Here is an 18310-nt window from a genome sequence, read left to right as displayed (position 1 = left end):
TACCTTGACAGAAACATCTAGAATAATGTTTAAATATCTGGATACTATGGGCTAACCAAGTTGACACATAAAATTAATCATCATAAGCATATACCATGAGTTACTCATTGTGTTGATGTTAAAATTCAAAGATGAAAAGAAACACAATGAAATAGGGTTGTATAGTCTAGTGGGGAAGAAAACAAACAAGCAAATGATTTCAACACCATGAAATACTTTTGCTAGTGGAGGTGTCTGCAAGCTAGTGGAGGTGTCTACAAGCTAGAAAGCATCAAAGAAATTTACTTGATTGTTGTTAAGGGGATAAACAGAGAAGGTGTCATAGTAGGGATAGAGTTTAGCTTGGAACTTGAATGATGAGTGGATGTTTTCCAGGCCAACAAACAAAAAATATGAGCTTCCAGTTAGAGAAAACTTTTTTGAGGCGCAGAGATTTGAGAGAGTATTGCATGTTGGAGAAGCTACAGATAATCTATACATCTGAACTATAAAGCATAAGGGGCAGGAGAGAGGAGATGAAGTTCAAGGACAGGTAGGAGCTAGATTGTGGATGACTTCCTGAGCCATGCAAAGGCTTCTGCAGCTTATCCTGTAGGCCATGGGGAAAACACAAGAATTTGTTGAGAGTTTTCTTGTGGCCAGATTTTTGATACACAGAACCATTAAAGTTAGAGAGTAGGATGGGATTATGACAAACATACTATGTGAATTCTCCAGCATTTGCTGGTCCCACAACTACTTCTAATGTTAAAGATACATAGGCATATCCCAGGCAGACTCCAAAACCTTTCCTCTATTCTTTTAAGCTAATTGTGTTCAGCCTGCAGTTCTCTCCTTTGGAACTGCCTGTTTGCCCTGGAGTTTTTATGAACTGAAATCAAATGACCAAAATTAACAGTGCAAGTTATTGTGTTTAAATGACCACACGGGAGTGGATGCGGTAAGAGACAGCTCTGCTCAGTGTGGCATACTGGAAGCCATTTAGAAATCATCTTGCACTGTATAAGTTTGAATATTATTCAAGCTTCAGCACTTCAGAACCTTGAGCAAGTCACTTCTCTGGGCTTTGGTTTCCTCACCTTTAAAATGAAGACAGAAATCTCTACCTGGCAGTTACTATGGAGAATTAAAAATGATTTACAAAAAGTACTTAGCCCAGGATTTGTTGCATGATTCTCATCCTAAAATATCATCCTTCTTGGTCAGATCTTTGAAAGACTGTCTATGACACAGAGTTTGCTCTCTGATTTTGAACCTTTTACGATTGAGTCCACCCTGACAGCCTATCCTTCGATGCTAATCCTTCTGTCTGGAATATCTGTTATCTATAGTCTGGTTGGTTAACTCTCCTTCTAATTAAACTTTTAGATGAAGCCTTCCCTGTTACCAGCCCTCCAGCCTTCCTAGAGCTGCTTCCTCACTTTATGATCACTGTTACCCCAGCACCACTGGAGGAAGTGAGCTTTAGAGCTATGTATTTACTTCTGTTTCCCTAGCAATTTATGAAGAATATGACATATGGTGGATGATAAATGTTTACAGTGAAGGAAATGAAACAGAGCTAAAAGAGCAAAACGTACAGGCAATACACAAAGGAACTATTTCCCACAAAAATGTTTTTCACGTTGATTTAAATATACTGTCTTCTTGCAAACTTTTTTACTGAATTTGGGGATATTTCTCCTTGGTATGCATTTCCTTATCTGTAACAAAAGATTGAACTGGATTACTGTAGTTCTGAATCTATATTTCTTTGAAACAATTCAGTAGTTCAAAGGTAAATATTTTCTTGAGAAAAAAAAAATGTGTGGCATTTTAACAGTCAGAAAATAATTGCCCACTTACTGCAATCTAAGTCCTTGTAGGTCATGCCCATGTGTGGTTGTGCCTCTGGCTGACAGTTTTCCAGAGCATCTCTTCCTGCTGTGTCCATCTCCCATGTATTGATGCTTGTGTGAGTCAGTCCACATGTCCCATCCACACACTCTCACAGGGTGGCAGCGATTTATTTTCTCTTCATTCTCTTCCTAGTCTGAAGTGCTTTATATTCTCAGAGGTCAGCAAAGCACTTTACATTCTCACAGCAAAAGAGCTATTAAAATCCAGCCTGCTTTTTTCTTTCAAAGTCAAAGAAATCTCTGACTTTAAAGTGTACACTTAGATTCCACATAAATGCTTTTTATAATGTGTTTTATATTAGCTATTAAAAACAGCAAATATAATAATTCCTCATAACAATATCACCTCATAGCCCCACTAACCAGAAATGATTAATTGTTTCTGCATGAACCATTCAAGTCTGATGTGTTCCATATATACTTTATACCCATGTTGACATCGATTCCTTTGATTGTGATCATAGTCAACATATCTTTGCATATTTTGTTTTTTAAACTTAAAACATTCCTTTTTCTCATAGTTTTTCCAAATAGTTTATATTTTAACCTATTGTATTAACATTGTTTCTTAAACACTTTTCTTTGTGATTTTTGTGTAAAAAGCAGAATGTTTGAAATCAGACAAATCTGAATTAGAAGTCAAGGTCTGACAACAGTGTGTTGTGTTTACTCGAACACATGATTAACAATGTTAATGGTTTTCTTAGTTATAGAGAAAAAAATAATAAAACATAGGATGTTCATGAAAAAATGTACTAATATATGTGACAAAATCTAGCGTGTTGCCTAACATATAGTAAACTCATATGGAAAACAATTGAGATACAAATTGTTTTCTTCCTTCTTCTAGAAAGTTGAGATTATTTCTTCTTTTGGCTAATATAATGTTGCAGGTAATGCCTTAAATATAAGTTTACACTCTATTTATTCTCATACAGATATATGCATGGAAATTATGAATATGACTTTTCTAATTACATGTGTTTCTAGATAAATCGATACATATATTTAGGGCAAGAGTTGTCTGATTAATCTCTATGCACTTTAAGTTAATGGTTCTCCACCGTGAGCAGGTTTGCCTTCAGGGGACATGTGGCAATATCTGTAGACATTTTTGGTTGTAACAACTAGAGGAGGAGGTGAAATTGGCATCTAGTGGGTAGAGAGCATGGATAATGCTAAACAGCCTGTGATGTTGTGAGTACAACCACTCATGATGGAATTGCCTCACTCACAGTTCCAACATGCTGCGGTTGAGAAACCCTGCCCTAAATCTATCACAGTACTTGGTATATCATACACAGCCAATAACTATTTGCTGACTCTATGGGAGTCTCACCCCCCCACTGAGAGTAAAAACTTGGTTCATGAATTCACGATGCTCATTTTCTCTAGTATGTTCATTTTCCCATTAAAAGACAAGAGTCAGAAATGCCAAAAGTAATTATTATATCAAGGGGATTTATTCTGAAAACATGTTTATTCTTTAAACATTTATTTAAAACAAATAAACATGTTTATTTTAAAATAAAGTATAGTTTGTCCCACTGGCACTTTGTCCTCATGAAGGCATTTATTTTTTTCAGGTACAAAATAGATTAACATCCACTCTTGCCCACTTTATCAAAAGCCACAATGCAGTTAAAATTAATAGACGAGAGTGACCTCCATTATAAATGTTGCCAGTTATCTGTCAGACCAATGAGTATTTAGATGGCCTGAACAAAATAACATTCTTAGATCAAAAGCCCACTAAAGGCTGAAGTATACTTGAGATTAAGCTAATTGCAACCCAGGAGGGACGACGTTAACCAGTATTGTTCCATGTGATAATTATAATAAAGAAAGCCAGGTAAAATCAAGAGCCTTTGGTGAGCTCTATCAGGCTTTACCAGCTCACGAGCCCAACCTACCTGATAAAGTAGAACGGATTTACAAAGAGCAGCTTCACTTTTCAAAGAATAAAATGAGGATGCACCCATCTTGGTGGAAAGGATGAGATTAACATCTGAATTTGAATACTGGATTTCACCTTGAAAAAACTATTAATTTCTTTATCATCATTATATTATTATTATTTCTTTAAAAATTGAAATGAGATGAATAAAAGAACAGTGAAGATAAGGTAAAGGTGTCTTATTCTAAAGAAAAAGAAAAACGAGAAAGAAAAGTTATAGGTAAGACTTCCATATGTCAAGTATAGATTGTGTCAAAACTCTATATGCATCACCCCATCCAATTCTTAGAACGTATGTTGAAGCGTGTATTTTCAGTGGTATTTTAAAGATAAAGAGACCAAAGCATATGTAATTTAAATGGATAGGCTGAGATCATGCAGGTAATAAGTGACAGAGGTGGGATGCAACAGTCTAAACCCTACATTATACTGCCCATCCAAGCTAGTAGGTTTAATGCCAAGTCTCCTGATGCCAAACTCTGTTCTTTATTCCCCTATTAGTGGAAGACTGACAGTTAAACAATGCTATCAAATTCAAAATCTTCTAAAAAACTTCAGTGAAAATCTTGTGTCAACACCTGTGTTTTTAAGCCAAATTTCTTCAAAATGTGAGATATTTAATCATGTGTAAAAATAGTTCACATGTATATTTACATAACAGGAATATAGTCAGCCCTCCATATCTGCAGTTCCATATCCGTAGATTCAATCAACCATGCATGTGTAGTACTGTAATATGTACCTAGTGAAAAAAAATCCACGTATAAGTGGATTGAACAACACAAACCCGTGTTGTTCAGGGGTCAACTGTAGTTAGAATTTTGGTGCTCATGGAAAGAGAGTGAGGATGTAGAGTATCATTAAGGACAATGCTTTTGGATATAAGACTTTGCTTTATTGGCTCTGAGAAGCTCTGCAGGCTTCTCACGTGGTCATTGGGGGTCAAATGGAAAAATAAATCTGAATTGATGTATCATTAAGATAATGTCTTAACTATTAGCTGAAATAGTTGTAAAGAGGGAATAATACATCCTTTACATTTATTCAACAAATATTTACATGTCTATTACTATGTTCCAAGGCACTATATGCTAGCTGGGGAAGATAAAAATTAAACAATTCAAATAAAATCTTTAATTTCATTACGCTTCCATTCAAAGCAGAGAGACACAATATAGACTAGCAATAAGCATTATATATTATGACAGTGTCAAGTGCAACTTGAAGAATACAATATGGTAATAAAAGAGAGAATGAAACTGAAAGAAACTACTTTCATTAGGGTCAACCAGAGGCCTCTCTGTGGAGGTGTGGATTAAATTAAATTAAATTAGGTATATCTCCTATGATATATCTGGCACAGAATAGGCCTTAATACAGCAAATAAATTATTAACATTTGCTTTAACACATAATTCTTCAGGAAACTTAGCTTCAAATTTGAAAGATGAGACTAATCATCTGAAGTAATTAAGACCACAGAATTCAGAGGTGGTAGTGACCTGTACAACCTCCCAACTCTACTCTCTGTTCTGATTAGCTGGAGAAGAGTTCATTTGAGAACTGAGTAGTTCCGAGTTTGAATCTAGCAGGTTACTTACTGGCTATAGGGGCATGGGTGATTTACACATATTCTGAGTTTCTGCTTCCCTCTGCTTTGCTAAAGTTGGGAGTGAGGAATCTTTTTTCCCCCTCTGGCAGGTGCCATCTTCCCACTTCCCTCCTGTCTCCCTCCCTCCATCTCTCCCTCTGCTGTGCTCCAGAGCACCAGTAAATCCCAAGAGAGAGCTTTTACATGCATCCAATTAGCCTGAATCTAAGTGCTGACTAAGTTCATCCACTCTGGGACACTGACAGGCTTTGGCACACCCTCAGCTGCTAGGAGCTATTTAAAATAAAATAGACTGCTTGGACAATCACAAAGGTTTGAGAGACAACCAAAGCTAGGACAGCTTTGAAAAATAAGGTTTATCTTTTGCAGGAGGCCACTCCTTCAAGACTGGGAGAGGTGACTGTTCCATCTAATGCATAGAAACCAACACAGAGAATCAAGCAAAATGAAGAAACAGAGGAATGCATTTCCAACAAAAGAACAAGATAAAACCTTAGAAAAAAACCTTAATGAAAAAGAAAGAAACTTGTCCATGAGGATATAGCTACTTATTGGGTAAGTGCAAACAAATATTTATTCCCCATTTCATACTCTTTCTTTCACTCTCCTCTGTCACTCCTGTAATGTGATGAATTTAATTGGTAATGTGCAAAAAACATCATAGGAGGAAGGTTTTAAGGGGGCCAGGAGTGATCAAAAGATTCTTTGTGGGAAGAGTGGTTTTGAGCCTCAGTGCGGCCTCTGCTAGTTCTCAAAGTATGTTCCCAGGAGCAGCAGCATGGTTACTTCTTGGGAGCTAGTTAGAAATGCAAATTCTCAGATCTCACGTGAGACCTACAGAATCTGAAACTGGCGTTGGCCTCAGCAGTCTGTGCTTTAACAAGCTCCCCAGAGGATCGCGAGACACATCGAAGTTTGCAAACCACTATTTCAGACAGATGGTTAGGAATAGAAAAGGTATCCACTAAAAAAGAAGCATGATGTTCATTTGCAGCATAATATTGCAAAGTGAAATTCTCACCCTAGTGGATGTTTTGTGAATGGAAAATGAATATGGATAGATGATTGATACATAGATGATAGACAGATAGATAGATATTCATCCTACCTGTATCATAAATCATGTTTGCATTCTACCTATATCTGAACTCATTTTATTCTCATTATTTTCCTTGCTTCTTACTGCTCTAAAAAGCAGTCTGGCAATATTCTGTCTGGTAAAGAATTAGTAATAGTAATCGTTTTTATTCACTTTCACTTTACCTAACTCCAGGAGATAAAAACATATTTTTCTGTAGAATAATTTTATGAATGTTGATATAATGCCCTCAGATTTTGCTCAGAGTTATTATATGATGCTGAGTGAAGTAATCCAAGGTCTGAAGCTTCCTCTGTGGGTGGTGCCTTATCAGCTATTATCAATTGCCGCTCTTACTGATTCTTTGTAAACTGCAAAGCACTATTCAAATATTAATTATTGATCTGCCTACAAGAGAATCTGACATGCACTCAAATAATTTCAGAGGGATTCTTGCATTACGGTGATTTTATACTTGCTCATAAAATATGAGCTATTTTGGGTAGATTTGATAGAGTAGTACCCTCTAGATTCTGCATCGCAAGTCAATGAGAAAAAGAATGAAATTAGCCTCAAGTGGTGGGCATGTCAATATTAAAATCTACCATTTACTGAGTTGTATATGTAGATATTGCTGCTGTGGATTTACAGATACTATATGGACTCCTCACAACCCTACTTTCTGTCTAGTATCATTGTGCCCTTTTAGGTTGAAAAAATTGAAGCTTGATCTTAGATTAAGTTGAAATCTTCCAAACTCAGAAGATTGTGATTGAAACCAGTTCTGGTTGGCTGAAAACTCATGCTTTTCTACTCTCTGGAATCACATTCGTAGTACCGTGAAGAAAGTTTGATATCCATTTATCAAACTCTTAGTGCACACTCACTGTGCTATCGAATGCTCTGTAGAGGATGTGGCCTTATGTTCCATATTTCTACTCTACTTCCTCAGCCAGTTTCAGCTCCAGTATCACCTTAGAGGAGCCTTAGCTTAACCATTCCATGATTCACTTTTCTCATCTGTAAAATAAAGTGAATAATATTATATAGCATATAGGGTTGGGGTAAAGATGAAAATATATTTAAAGGTAGAATTAATAGAGTAATAGGTCATTGTTTAAAGGTTCTGCTGTTTCCCAACGTTCTGTAAAAGAATAAATATTACTTAAGTATTGGTAAGTACATTTATTTTCTAAAAAAAAACATTCTCCTCCAGTGTTTTGGAAAATGTATTCAATGTCTACTCTTGAAAAAAAAATTATATTTTCCCTCTCCCCTCAAGTTGTGTATTGCTGCTCTATATCAGATTAGATAGAGGTAAGAATGAAACAGCAGAGGACAAATAAGGGGACCATTTCTGAAGTCTTAAAATAATAAATTATTAAAGAGAGAAAAAAAAGGCATGTAGGAAAAAATTTCCTTCCCTACCAAGTTTGGAATCTGAGTCTTTGAGCAGGTTTCCTCGGCAAGTTTTTACAGAACTCTGATTTGGGACATCATATATAGCTGCATTGTCAATCCCTGTAGAAATGTGCTCAAACCACCAACATCTATTCATCTGCAAATCCCACCTTTCCTTTAAATTCCAGAATAAATGCCATTAAACCTGCCCTAGTTTTTTTTTTTTTTTTTTCAAACCAGAAACTCTACATACCTTCTCTGTACTCACTGGGTTCTTTACCTGTGTGTCTCCTAGTAGGTATGCCTAAGGAAATGTTGGCAAGGAGGAGAAGGTTATTACTAGACTGTTAAAAAAGAATTGCAAAGAATAAAGAAAAAAAATCTATATACACTTCTAAAGACATTAAGTATTAGTATTTTGGTTTTATTATGCTCTATATTTTTTCAATATTTATTTGGTGTGTTTTTTTTTACATAATTAAAAGCAACTTATAAAATCAATTTGAAAAACAATCAAGTTTTACACATTAAATGTGGCATTACAGTAGTATAACTTGTCTGGTCACTACATTCTTCAGGATACATCACTTTCTAACATGTAGCCTAAGTTTTCATTGATTGTTACCTATTACGCTAGACCACAGATTGGATGAAACCATAAATTGTGTCTGTATTTCCCCCCAGGGTCTCCCCATAGTAAACTTCAACTAATATTTGTGTAGTGAATGGCTTTCACTTTTATCGCATTTTGGAAACCATGAAATACATTGTGTCGTTTAACAATGACAACCCCTTAGGAAAGAGTAAATGTTTTTACTTATTTCATGGGTAATTTAACTTCTGGGAGTGAGAGGTCAAAAAGACGTGACCATCCATGCCAAGTCTTTTGTCTCGGGGCTGGTGTTCTTTCTAACATAGCCAGCTGCCTAAAACTGAAATAATGAATGGATTCCAAGGGGATCTTTTTCTTTCTTAAATTTTTAAAAATTAATTAATTTATTTATTTTAATTTTTGGCTGCGTTGCGTCTTCATCGCTGCATGTGGGCTTTCTCTAGTTGCAGCGAGCAGAGGCTACTCTTCGTTGCAGTGTGCGGGGTTCTCATTGCAGTGGCTTCTCTTGTTGCAGAGCATGGGCTCTAGGCACGCCGGCTTCAGTAGTTGTGGCTTGCGGACTCAGTTGTTGTGGCTCGCAGGCTCTAGAGCGCAGGCTCAGTAGTCGTGGCACACAGGCTTAGTTGCTCCGTGGTGTGTGGGATCTTCCTGGACCAGGGCTCGAACCCGTGTTCCCTGCATTGGCAGGCGGATTCTTAACCACTGTGCCACCAGAGAAGTCGCCAAGGGGATCTTTTAACTTGGATTTATACTCTCTATAAGATGGCCAAGTGACCCTTCCCAGTGACGTGCAGGATATGAATACTCTGAGAGATCTGAGGTATTTCTAATGAATTGGTCTTCAAATTTTCATGCACATGTAGTGCCAAAAGCATTAATTTGATGCGTAGGTCCTAAACTTTTAAAAAATGAAGCTGTGATGGCAAATATCAAAACCTTTAAACAAAATCAAATTGAAGAGTTCAGTTTAAACCTTGGCAAAGTTTCAGGCACATTAAAAGAAAATTAAATCAGTTTTAGGAAGCAGAACATTCATATTATACATTTGTTATTAAACAATTCTTAAAACCTCTACCTTTTTGTTTCTCTACACCAGAGGAATAAAGGTCTCTGTAGTAACAACCTCCTGTCTGACCCCAGATATATTAATTAAAATAAATGGAGGGATAAGACGTTTTTATTTTAAAAGCTTATTCAATGGTGAAGGAAATATATTCCCAATAGTAAGCAATTAGAACAGTTCACAGCTGTATTTTTAACATTTTTATTTTTATAAGTATATAGAATCTTACCCCAAGAGGAAGTTAAAGAGTAGTAATATCTAATATTTTTAAGCACCTACTATGTGACAGGCATAATTCTAGGCTTTTTAAAATACCTTAAGTCACTACAGTCTTCCAAGACAGCTATTAGTATCTCTATTATATTGATACATGTAAGATGATTAAAAAAAATCTTGCCATAGTTCTATGTCTATTACATGATGAATTGAGGTATTTGACTTCAGAATCTCTGTTCTCTGTGTACTACCCAGCTTCATTAAAATCCATAAGTCATTGTGCTTAAAAATGTCAATTTTCTACTATAGTACATCATGTGTCTAAATTAATACATGGTTAATATTTTATATTGCCTACCATCAGGAAAAGTTGGTACTTTAGAAAGAAATGCCATATTTTTTCCTTGAACTTTCTATATATCTAACAAAGAATTGTTTATCCTAGGAGTTCATGCTACAAGTTTGAGAAGAATAAATGAGCTACTATGTATTATGTGCTTATTGTGAGGAAGGATTATGCTAAGAACTTTACACACATGGTTTCATTTAATCCCCAGAAAAATCATTGAGCCACAACCTTTTGAGATCTGTTTATGTAAAACAGCCTTTGTCTTTTCATTTAATAGCATCATCAATTTTCCTTAAACTGAGTTGATTTATAAGTCACACCAAGTTTGAACTGCACAGGGTTACAGAATCTGTGTCACTCATTTTTTGTTTCCCCAAGTTGTAGAAGTAGTGACAGAGTGGGTAAAAAGGGGTGAGTGGTTACAAGCAGATTGTGGGATTCCAGAACTTTCTGAGAAAGACCATGTCTATAGATGAATCTGTAAATACTATATTTCTCAGGTTATATGCTGTTTTGTGGAATTGAAAGCTTCCTTTTATGATAAGAAGAGGTAATTTTTGTGACGTTAACTATCACTTAATAGTTAACTAAAAATAACAGGCTGAATTTGTACATGGGAGTATCTAAGAAATTTCTGCAGAACAGAAAATTCATGGGAATACAGTGTATCTGACTGACTATATTAGATTAGAAAAAATATTGTTTTACTGTTTAGCCACATTTTTTTACTGTTTACACATTAAGATTTCTTTGATACCAAATCTATTTGATTTATACAAAACTGAATACTTGGAACGAGCCTACCTTTTTAACTACTGATGGATACTCACACCAATCCTGAGAGAAAAAGATGTCAGCTCTTACCATCTCTATATTATCAGTATGAGCACTGTGGCCTTGAGGCCTTAAAGGTTATTTTAAGGTCAAAAATTATTAGTGACAGAGATTATGCTTAAATAATTTGAATTTAAAGGATTTCAGTTCTTAAATTAGAATTCTTAGTTTCGAAAGCACATCAGACGTGATAATTTTGCAGTGAGCATAGATCAAGGCAATCAGGTACACATCTTTAGTTGTAGCTGAGAAAAGGACACAGGTGTGGTCAGTGACACTAGACTCAGATGGCTATTATTCTGAGGTCAAAGGCAATGGGCACTTGGTGAGCCACTAATTTTTCTACATCTATACTCACCTCAGGAAGACTTGATTGTAAATAGAGAGCAGTTACAAGGGATGACAATCATTGTTTATTGAAAAACACTCAACATAACATTGCCTTCTGCAGCTAGCTTCCCACTAGCTTTTCCAAATCTATTTTTAAATGGCTTAACTTATTTCCATATATTCCTCAACTGAGTAAGGCCTACTTCCCAGGCCCTATGCTAAATGCCGGCTCTACAGGGTGACAAGACAGAGTCTCTTTACTCATTAAACAAATACATCAAGGGAGAAAGACATTCAATTGATAGAAAAATAAACATTCAATTACAAAATAAGTCACTTTATCAAAACAGAGTTAACATAGAATTCTAGGCCTTTCTGAAGAGGTGACATTTAAGGTAACAGCTGCATGAGTCCAAGAGTGGACAGTAGAGCCTGTGGGATAGGAATGTGAAGCCTAGACAAATGCCCTGAGGTGAGAAATAGTTTTAAAGAAAGTCACTATAGCTGAAACAGAGGAAGAAAAGGAAAGTAACACAAGATGAATTCTGAAAAGGAAGGTGGAAACTGTAAATTATGAAGAATCTTAAGCCACTGCATGAGATTCCTAGGGCTGCTGAACAAAGTCTCACAAACTGGGTGACTTAAAATAACAGAAATTTATTATTTCACAGTTTTGGAGGCTAGAAGTCTGAAATCAAGGTATTTGTAGGATTGATTTCTTCTGAGGATATGAAGGGAGAATCTATTCCATGACTCTCTCCTAGCTTCTGGTAGTGACTGGCAATACTTGGTGTTCTTTGGCTTGTAGATGAATCTTTCCGATCTCTGCCTCTGTCTATACGTGGTGTTCTTCCTCTGTGACTCTGTCTCATCACATGGCCGACTTCTCATAAGGAAACCAGTCATATTGGATTAGGGCCCTACCCTACTCCAGTATGATCTCAACTTAACTAATTATATCTGCAATGACCTATTTTCAAATATGGTTACATTCTGAGCTACTAAGGATTAGGACTTAATATATATATATATTTTTTTTTGGGGGGGGGGCGACACAATTCACTCCATAACAGCTGTATTAAGGGATTCTTATTTATTTTAAGGTCAAAGGGAATCACTAAAAAAGTGTATGTATCTCTCTGACAATTTTTCGTAGAACGTAAAAAGGCAAGAGAAGAAGAAGCAAATTAGTAAACTTTTGCAAATACATTAGGATGGTAAGAGATAATAGTGGCTTAAACTAAGATGGCAATACTAAAGATAGAGAGAAATAAATATATATGGCATGAGCAACCAAAGAGGAGAAATAGATTTGAAGATAGCAGCAAATCAATAAATCATTCTGAACTTGTTAAGCATGGCATGCTACTGAGACACCAAGGAGAAATGAAAGTAAGAAGGCCACGTAGGAGCATCATTCAAAGGGAGGCCGAATATAACTGTAGGACTCATATATGCACAGATGGCCCTCAAGGAGATGAGTGTGAATGTCTCCTAAGGAGAATATAGGACAGAGCACAGAATAGGGTCCTAGACTGAGTTTAATCCAGCTAGAAGAAAAGAGTCAGAAAAGAAGACTGACTGAGCAGTAAGTGGCCTGAAAAGTAAAGAGAAAAACAGACAGACAATAACAATAACAAAATAAAAGAATGAGTTTGCATAAATTAAGAGAAGAAATTGTTTCAGAAAGGAGAGTTGAAAAATGCTTAATGCTGCTGAGGATAAGGTAGATGAGGACTGACTTGTCAGGACGGGGTAATAGGATGTCGTTTTTTTTTTAATCTCATAAGAGAATGCCACATTTATCAGTGTAATTTCATATTTAAGGGGTAGTATACCACTGTATGTATAAGAAAAGTTTTATAATGTAGACAGACAAACTTAGATGGATTTTGTTCTGGAACAAACAAATGTCAAAATCATAAATTGATAGGGTTAAATTAATAAGGTCCTGAATAAGTCCCAATCTCTTTTTAAAAGACTTCTTTGAATGTTCTCTCATCAATGTGAGTCCTTCAAATCTCCAAACATATTTTGTAGGAATAATTGAAGGCAGTTATTTGGTAGAGTTTTGTATAGAAACTGCTGATACATTTCTCAATTTTCAGAAATCTTCAAGTAATCTATGAATAGTTTCAGCTTTAATTTTTGAAAAGCAATATCTATTTATATGTTATAGTATTTAGATGGCATCCCGGGGATTTTTGTTATCTTTTTTCCCTTATAATTGCCTCTCCTCTACTTCTTATAATGGCAGGTTTTCAAAGTAGTAAAATATTAGGTGAAAAAAGTAGTCAGTGGTATGAACTATAGCCAACACCAAAGAACATGCCATGCCTGAAATAATTCATATACATTTTCTAAAAGTTTGGAGTCCCCCCAAACAAACAAAAAATCATACATGAAACCCTGCCCTAGTATCTTGAAGGTTTATGCAATATCACTATAAGCTAGAAGTAAATTTCCATAACATTAGGAACATAAAAATGTTAAGAAGACAAGAAACTTTAATGAGCTTTTGAGCATACCCACAGAGTCCTAATTCTTTCCACACTTCAGTTTATTGGATTCACCCGACAGTACAATTTTTCTCTCCTTCCAAAGACTTGTCTACCTGCTGTTAAGAACTGGACAAGATTTACTGATCTGGCTGCCTACTGGTGTGGTGTCTTTAAGCGATGAATATAAATCTTTAATCACACTGTCTAGAGTGACTTCACTTTCTTCTAGTATTTCATCCATGAATAAAAAGAAAGGGCAATTGAGAACATATCATTGATGTTGGCAGTACCAGTTTTTTTCTGTTTAAATTTATTTTCAACAATTTTGGAGAACACAACATTTTTTTCCTATTATACTATAACCAGGACTTTCTAGAAAAACACACTTAGAAGGAAAAAAAAAGTCTGCTCTTCAAATAGAGGCAGATATGCTGAAAGGGGTGTTATAATACAACTAGGGGATGAAAAGTTTGAGACTGGGCATATGACCAGTCCATCTTCTCTTTCAGTCTCTGATGAATGGATATAACTGAAATCAGTGTTGTTTGTTTGTTTACCTAACTTCAGTGTTCATGTTCATTATTACGTCAGAGGAGTCATTAAGAATTTGCTTTTGCTAGGATTTCTGTGGCATGACTAAAATAGTTGTGCATCCTAAACACTAGCTTTTGGAAATACACCTAATTTTTCCCACTCTAAACATATCACTGCCCCCTTCCTCTCTCTTCACTCTTTCCTTCACAACCACATTAACTATTTTTTTCTATTATTGCCATTTTTTGGGGGGGGAGGACACAGATAATTTACTGTAGTAACTTAATTTGTAATTAAATATGCATAACTTTTTGCCCCATCATGAAATACGTATTGCTGAGTTTTCGTGTTAATTTTTCAAGATTTTACAAAGAAAAAACAACTATCAATATCCCTTTTAATAGTGGTGTAATACTAGGTCCTAGAAGTGTAGTAGAGAATCAGAAATACTGAGGTACGTGAACTTTGGAATAACAGTTTGCAAGTCAAGTCCTGCCTGTGCCATTTGCTTGCTTTATGTTTATAAAGTCAATGATCAATTTTCCCAGATTGTCACCTATGAAAACACATGCTGAGATCTTTAAAAACTCTGTCAAGAATAGTTGTTAAGAACTGAAAGAAATAAGGTGAGTGAAAGGACTTAAATATTAGTTTCTAGTTAATTAATGTTACTTCTTCCCCTTCCTTCTGAAAGAAAACATTCAGTACAGTCAAATGTTATCATTTTTATGAACTAAAAAGTCATCTGGAGGAGAAATAGAGGCTCCCATGAATAAATAATGTAATTATTATGTTGTTGCTGATTTTTTAATATTATTATTATTATTACATCCTTAGTATAAACTTGTGCCCAATGCTAGGATAACTTTATTATCCTTGACATTTGGAAACTTTCTTTCCAGAACTGTGTTAATTTAAAATATCATCAGTAAGTAGATTACCAGATATGTTTTTACTAAATTGCTTGCTATTACGTATTCTTTGTTATTTTACTATTTTAAATGTAAGAGTTATAGCTCCAAGATTAAGAAAGAAAGACACATGGGGGTTAGACCAAACACTGTATTCAATTACTCCATTTTTCTTGCATACTTATTCAAAAGGTTATTTTCCCCCAAGAGCCTTGTGTGAAATCCAAGGGAAGCTACCGTGCTTTTTTGGCTATGTTCAGGTAACAAATATCCTTGGTAACTCCTAGCTACAAAACAGTCTTGTTACATAACTTGAGTAGTGCAGTGAATTAGTTGCTTCATTCTATCTTGGGTCTGTAATCAGTTTATTAACTACACTGTGAATAGCAGTATGGTTGACTTCTCCAACTTTCCCCATCTAGCGTGTGTTCTACCCCATCTTAAGTGTGGTTTCTGAAATCTCCTGGGTTACAAGCAGGCATGAGAAATGAGGTGAGGCACACAGTTCTTAATGCAGCTACTTCTCTTTGCTCTAACATCAGAGAATCCTGATTGCCATAAACTTCTGTTCTTTAGCTCTCTGAATCATGAAATAGGCATCATTGCTTATTGTCTTCCAAGTTCCAAGGGTGATAGATCAAGCCCGCTAGGTGGTCCTTCAGCGCTATTTTCCCTAGATTTCATCTACCTTGTATGAGTCAACAGAGTGGGACTCACATCTCAATAATGAATTTTTCAAAAATATTTCCCTCATCTTTCAGTCTTTTTACAACCTCTCCCTTCATTAAGTTGAAAGTAAATGATAAGGAGGTATTTTAAAAACTCTATCTATCTATCTATCTATCCATAATTTAATTTTCAGAACACTTTTAGGTTCACAGCAAAATTGACTGGGAAGTACGGAGAATTCTCATATAAAACCTGCCCCCACAGATGTACAGCCTTCCCTATTATCAATATTTGAATGAGAGTGGTATGATTGTTATAATAGATGAACCATATCATTATCACCCAAAGTCCATAGTTCACATTAGGGTTCACTTTATTATACATTCTATGGGTTTCAAAAATACATGTAATGACATGTACTCACCATTATAGTGTCATACAGAATAGTTTCTCTGCCCTAAAAATCCTCTGTGATCCACCTATTTATTCCTCTTTCTTTTTAATCCTTAGCAACCACTGATCTTTTTACTGTCTCTATAGTTTTTCCTTTTCCAGAATATCATATAGTTGGACTCATACAGCACCTAGCCTTTTCATGTCTTCCATTTCTTCCATGTCTTTTCAGGTTTGATAGTTAATTGCTTGTTAGCACTAAATAATAGTCCATTTTCTGGATGGAGCATGGATTATTTATCCACCCACCTACTTAGGGATATTTGGTTGCTTACAAGTTTTGGCACTTATAAGTAAAACCGCTATAAATGTCCAAGTACATATTTTGTGTGTACACAAGTAATCAACTTATTTGGGTAAATACCAAGGAGCATGATTACTGGATTTTTTGGAAGAGTTTTTTAGTATTGTAGAAAGTGTCACACTGGCTTCAACACACAAAGCTGTACCATTTTGCATTCTCACCAGCAATAAATGAGAGTTTCTGTCACTCCACATCCTTGTTAGCATTTGTTGCTGTCAGTATTTTTAAAATTTTGACCATTCTAATAGGTATGTAGCAGTATTTCATTGTTTTTTAAATTTGCATTTCTTTAATGAAATATGACATGGAGCATTCTTTCATATATTTATTTGTCATCTCTCTATATCAATATCAATAATTACTTTGAATGTAAATGAAATAAGTACACTTATTAAAATACAGAGATTAGCAGAGTAGATAAAGACAAAAAACACAAACAAACCCATTTATATGTTGTCTACAAGAATAACATAGTTATGCAAAGGTAAAAAGGATGAAAAATACATATATATAATGTAAACATTAATAAAAATGCAAAGTGGCCATATTAATGTCTGATAAAATATAATTCAGAGCAAAGAACATTACCAGGGACAAACAGAGACACTATATAATGATAAAAGCATCAAACCATCAAAAAGACATAACAATCCTAAATGCGCACAAAACAACAGAGTTTCAGAATACATGAAGCAAAAACTGGTAGAACTGAGAGGCAGAATAGAAAAATCTACAATTAAAGTTGGGGACTTCAACATCCTATCCTCAGCATTTGATAGGATAATTAAAGCTAAAATTATCAAAGATATGGGAGAACTGATTGACCCATCAACTAATAGGATATGATTGACATCTATAGGACATGTCACACAATAAGAGCAGAATACTCATTTAATTTTCACCAAGAGAGACCACATTCTGGGCTCAAACCTCAATAAATTAAAAATAATTGAAAACATAACAGAGAATCTTCTCTGACTATAATAGATTATTCTATAATAGAATAAAATTAAAAATAAATGACAGACAAAAGTAAACCTCTAAACACTTGAAAATTAAACAACACACATCTAAAAGATACATGGTTTAAAGAGGAAGTCCCTAAGAAAATAATTAAAATACCCAGAAGAGAATGAAATGCAATATATCAAAAATTGTGGAAGCAGCTAAAGAAGGGCTGAGAGGGAAAATTATAGCACTAAATGTTGGCATTAAAATACATGAAAGGTGTCTAAATCAAGAATCTAAGTTTCTGATATAAGAAACTAGAAACAGAACAAAATAAGCCTAAAGAAACAAAAGGAAGGAAATAGTTATGATAAGAGCAGATATCAGTGATATTGAAAAACAAATAACAACCAGTAAGATTAATAAATCACAAGATTGATCACAGTGTAGAAGAAAGAAGGTGCAATCACCAATATCAGAGATAAAAGTGGATATTACTTCAGATCCTCAGCAGATAAAAGGATAATAAGGCAATACTATGAACAACTCTATACTTATAAATTGAACAACTTAAAAGAAATTGACTATTCAAAAACTATGAAGTAACAAAACTCAATAAAAATAGAATAATCTGAATAGT

The sequence above is a fragment of the Eschrichtius robustus genome, chromosome 15 (assembly GCF_028021215.1).
Source record: "Eschrichtius robustus isolate mEscRob2 chromosome 15, mEscRob2.pri, whole genome shotgun sequence".
NCBI lineage: Eukaryota > Metazoa > Chordata > Mammalia > Artiodactyla > Eschrichtiidae > Eschrichtius > Eschrichtius robustus.
The sequence above is the reverse complement of the archived record's forward strand: the minus strand, read 5'-3'. Positions refer to the sequence as shown.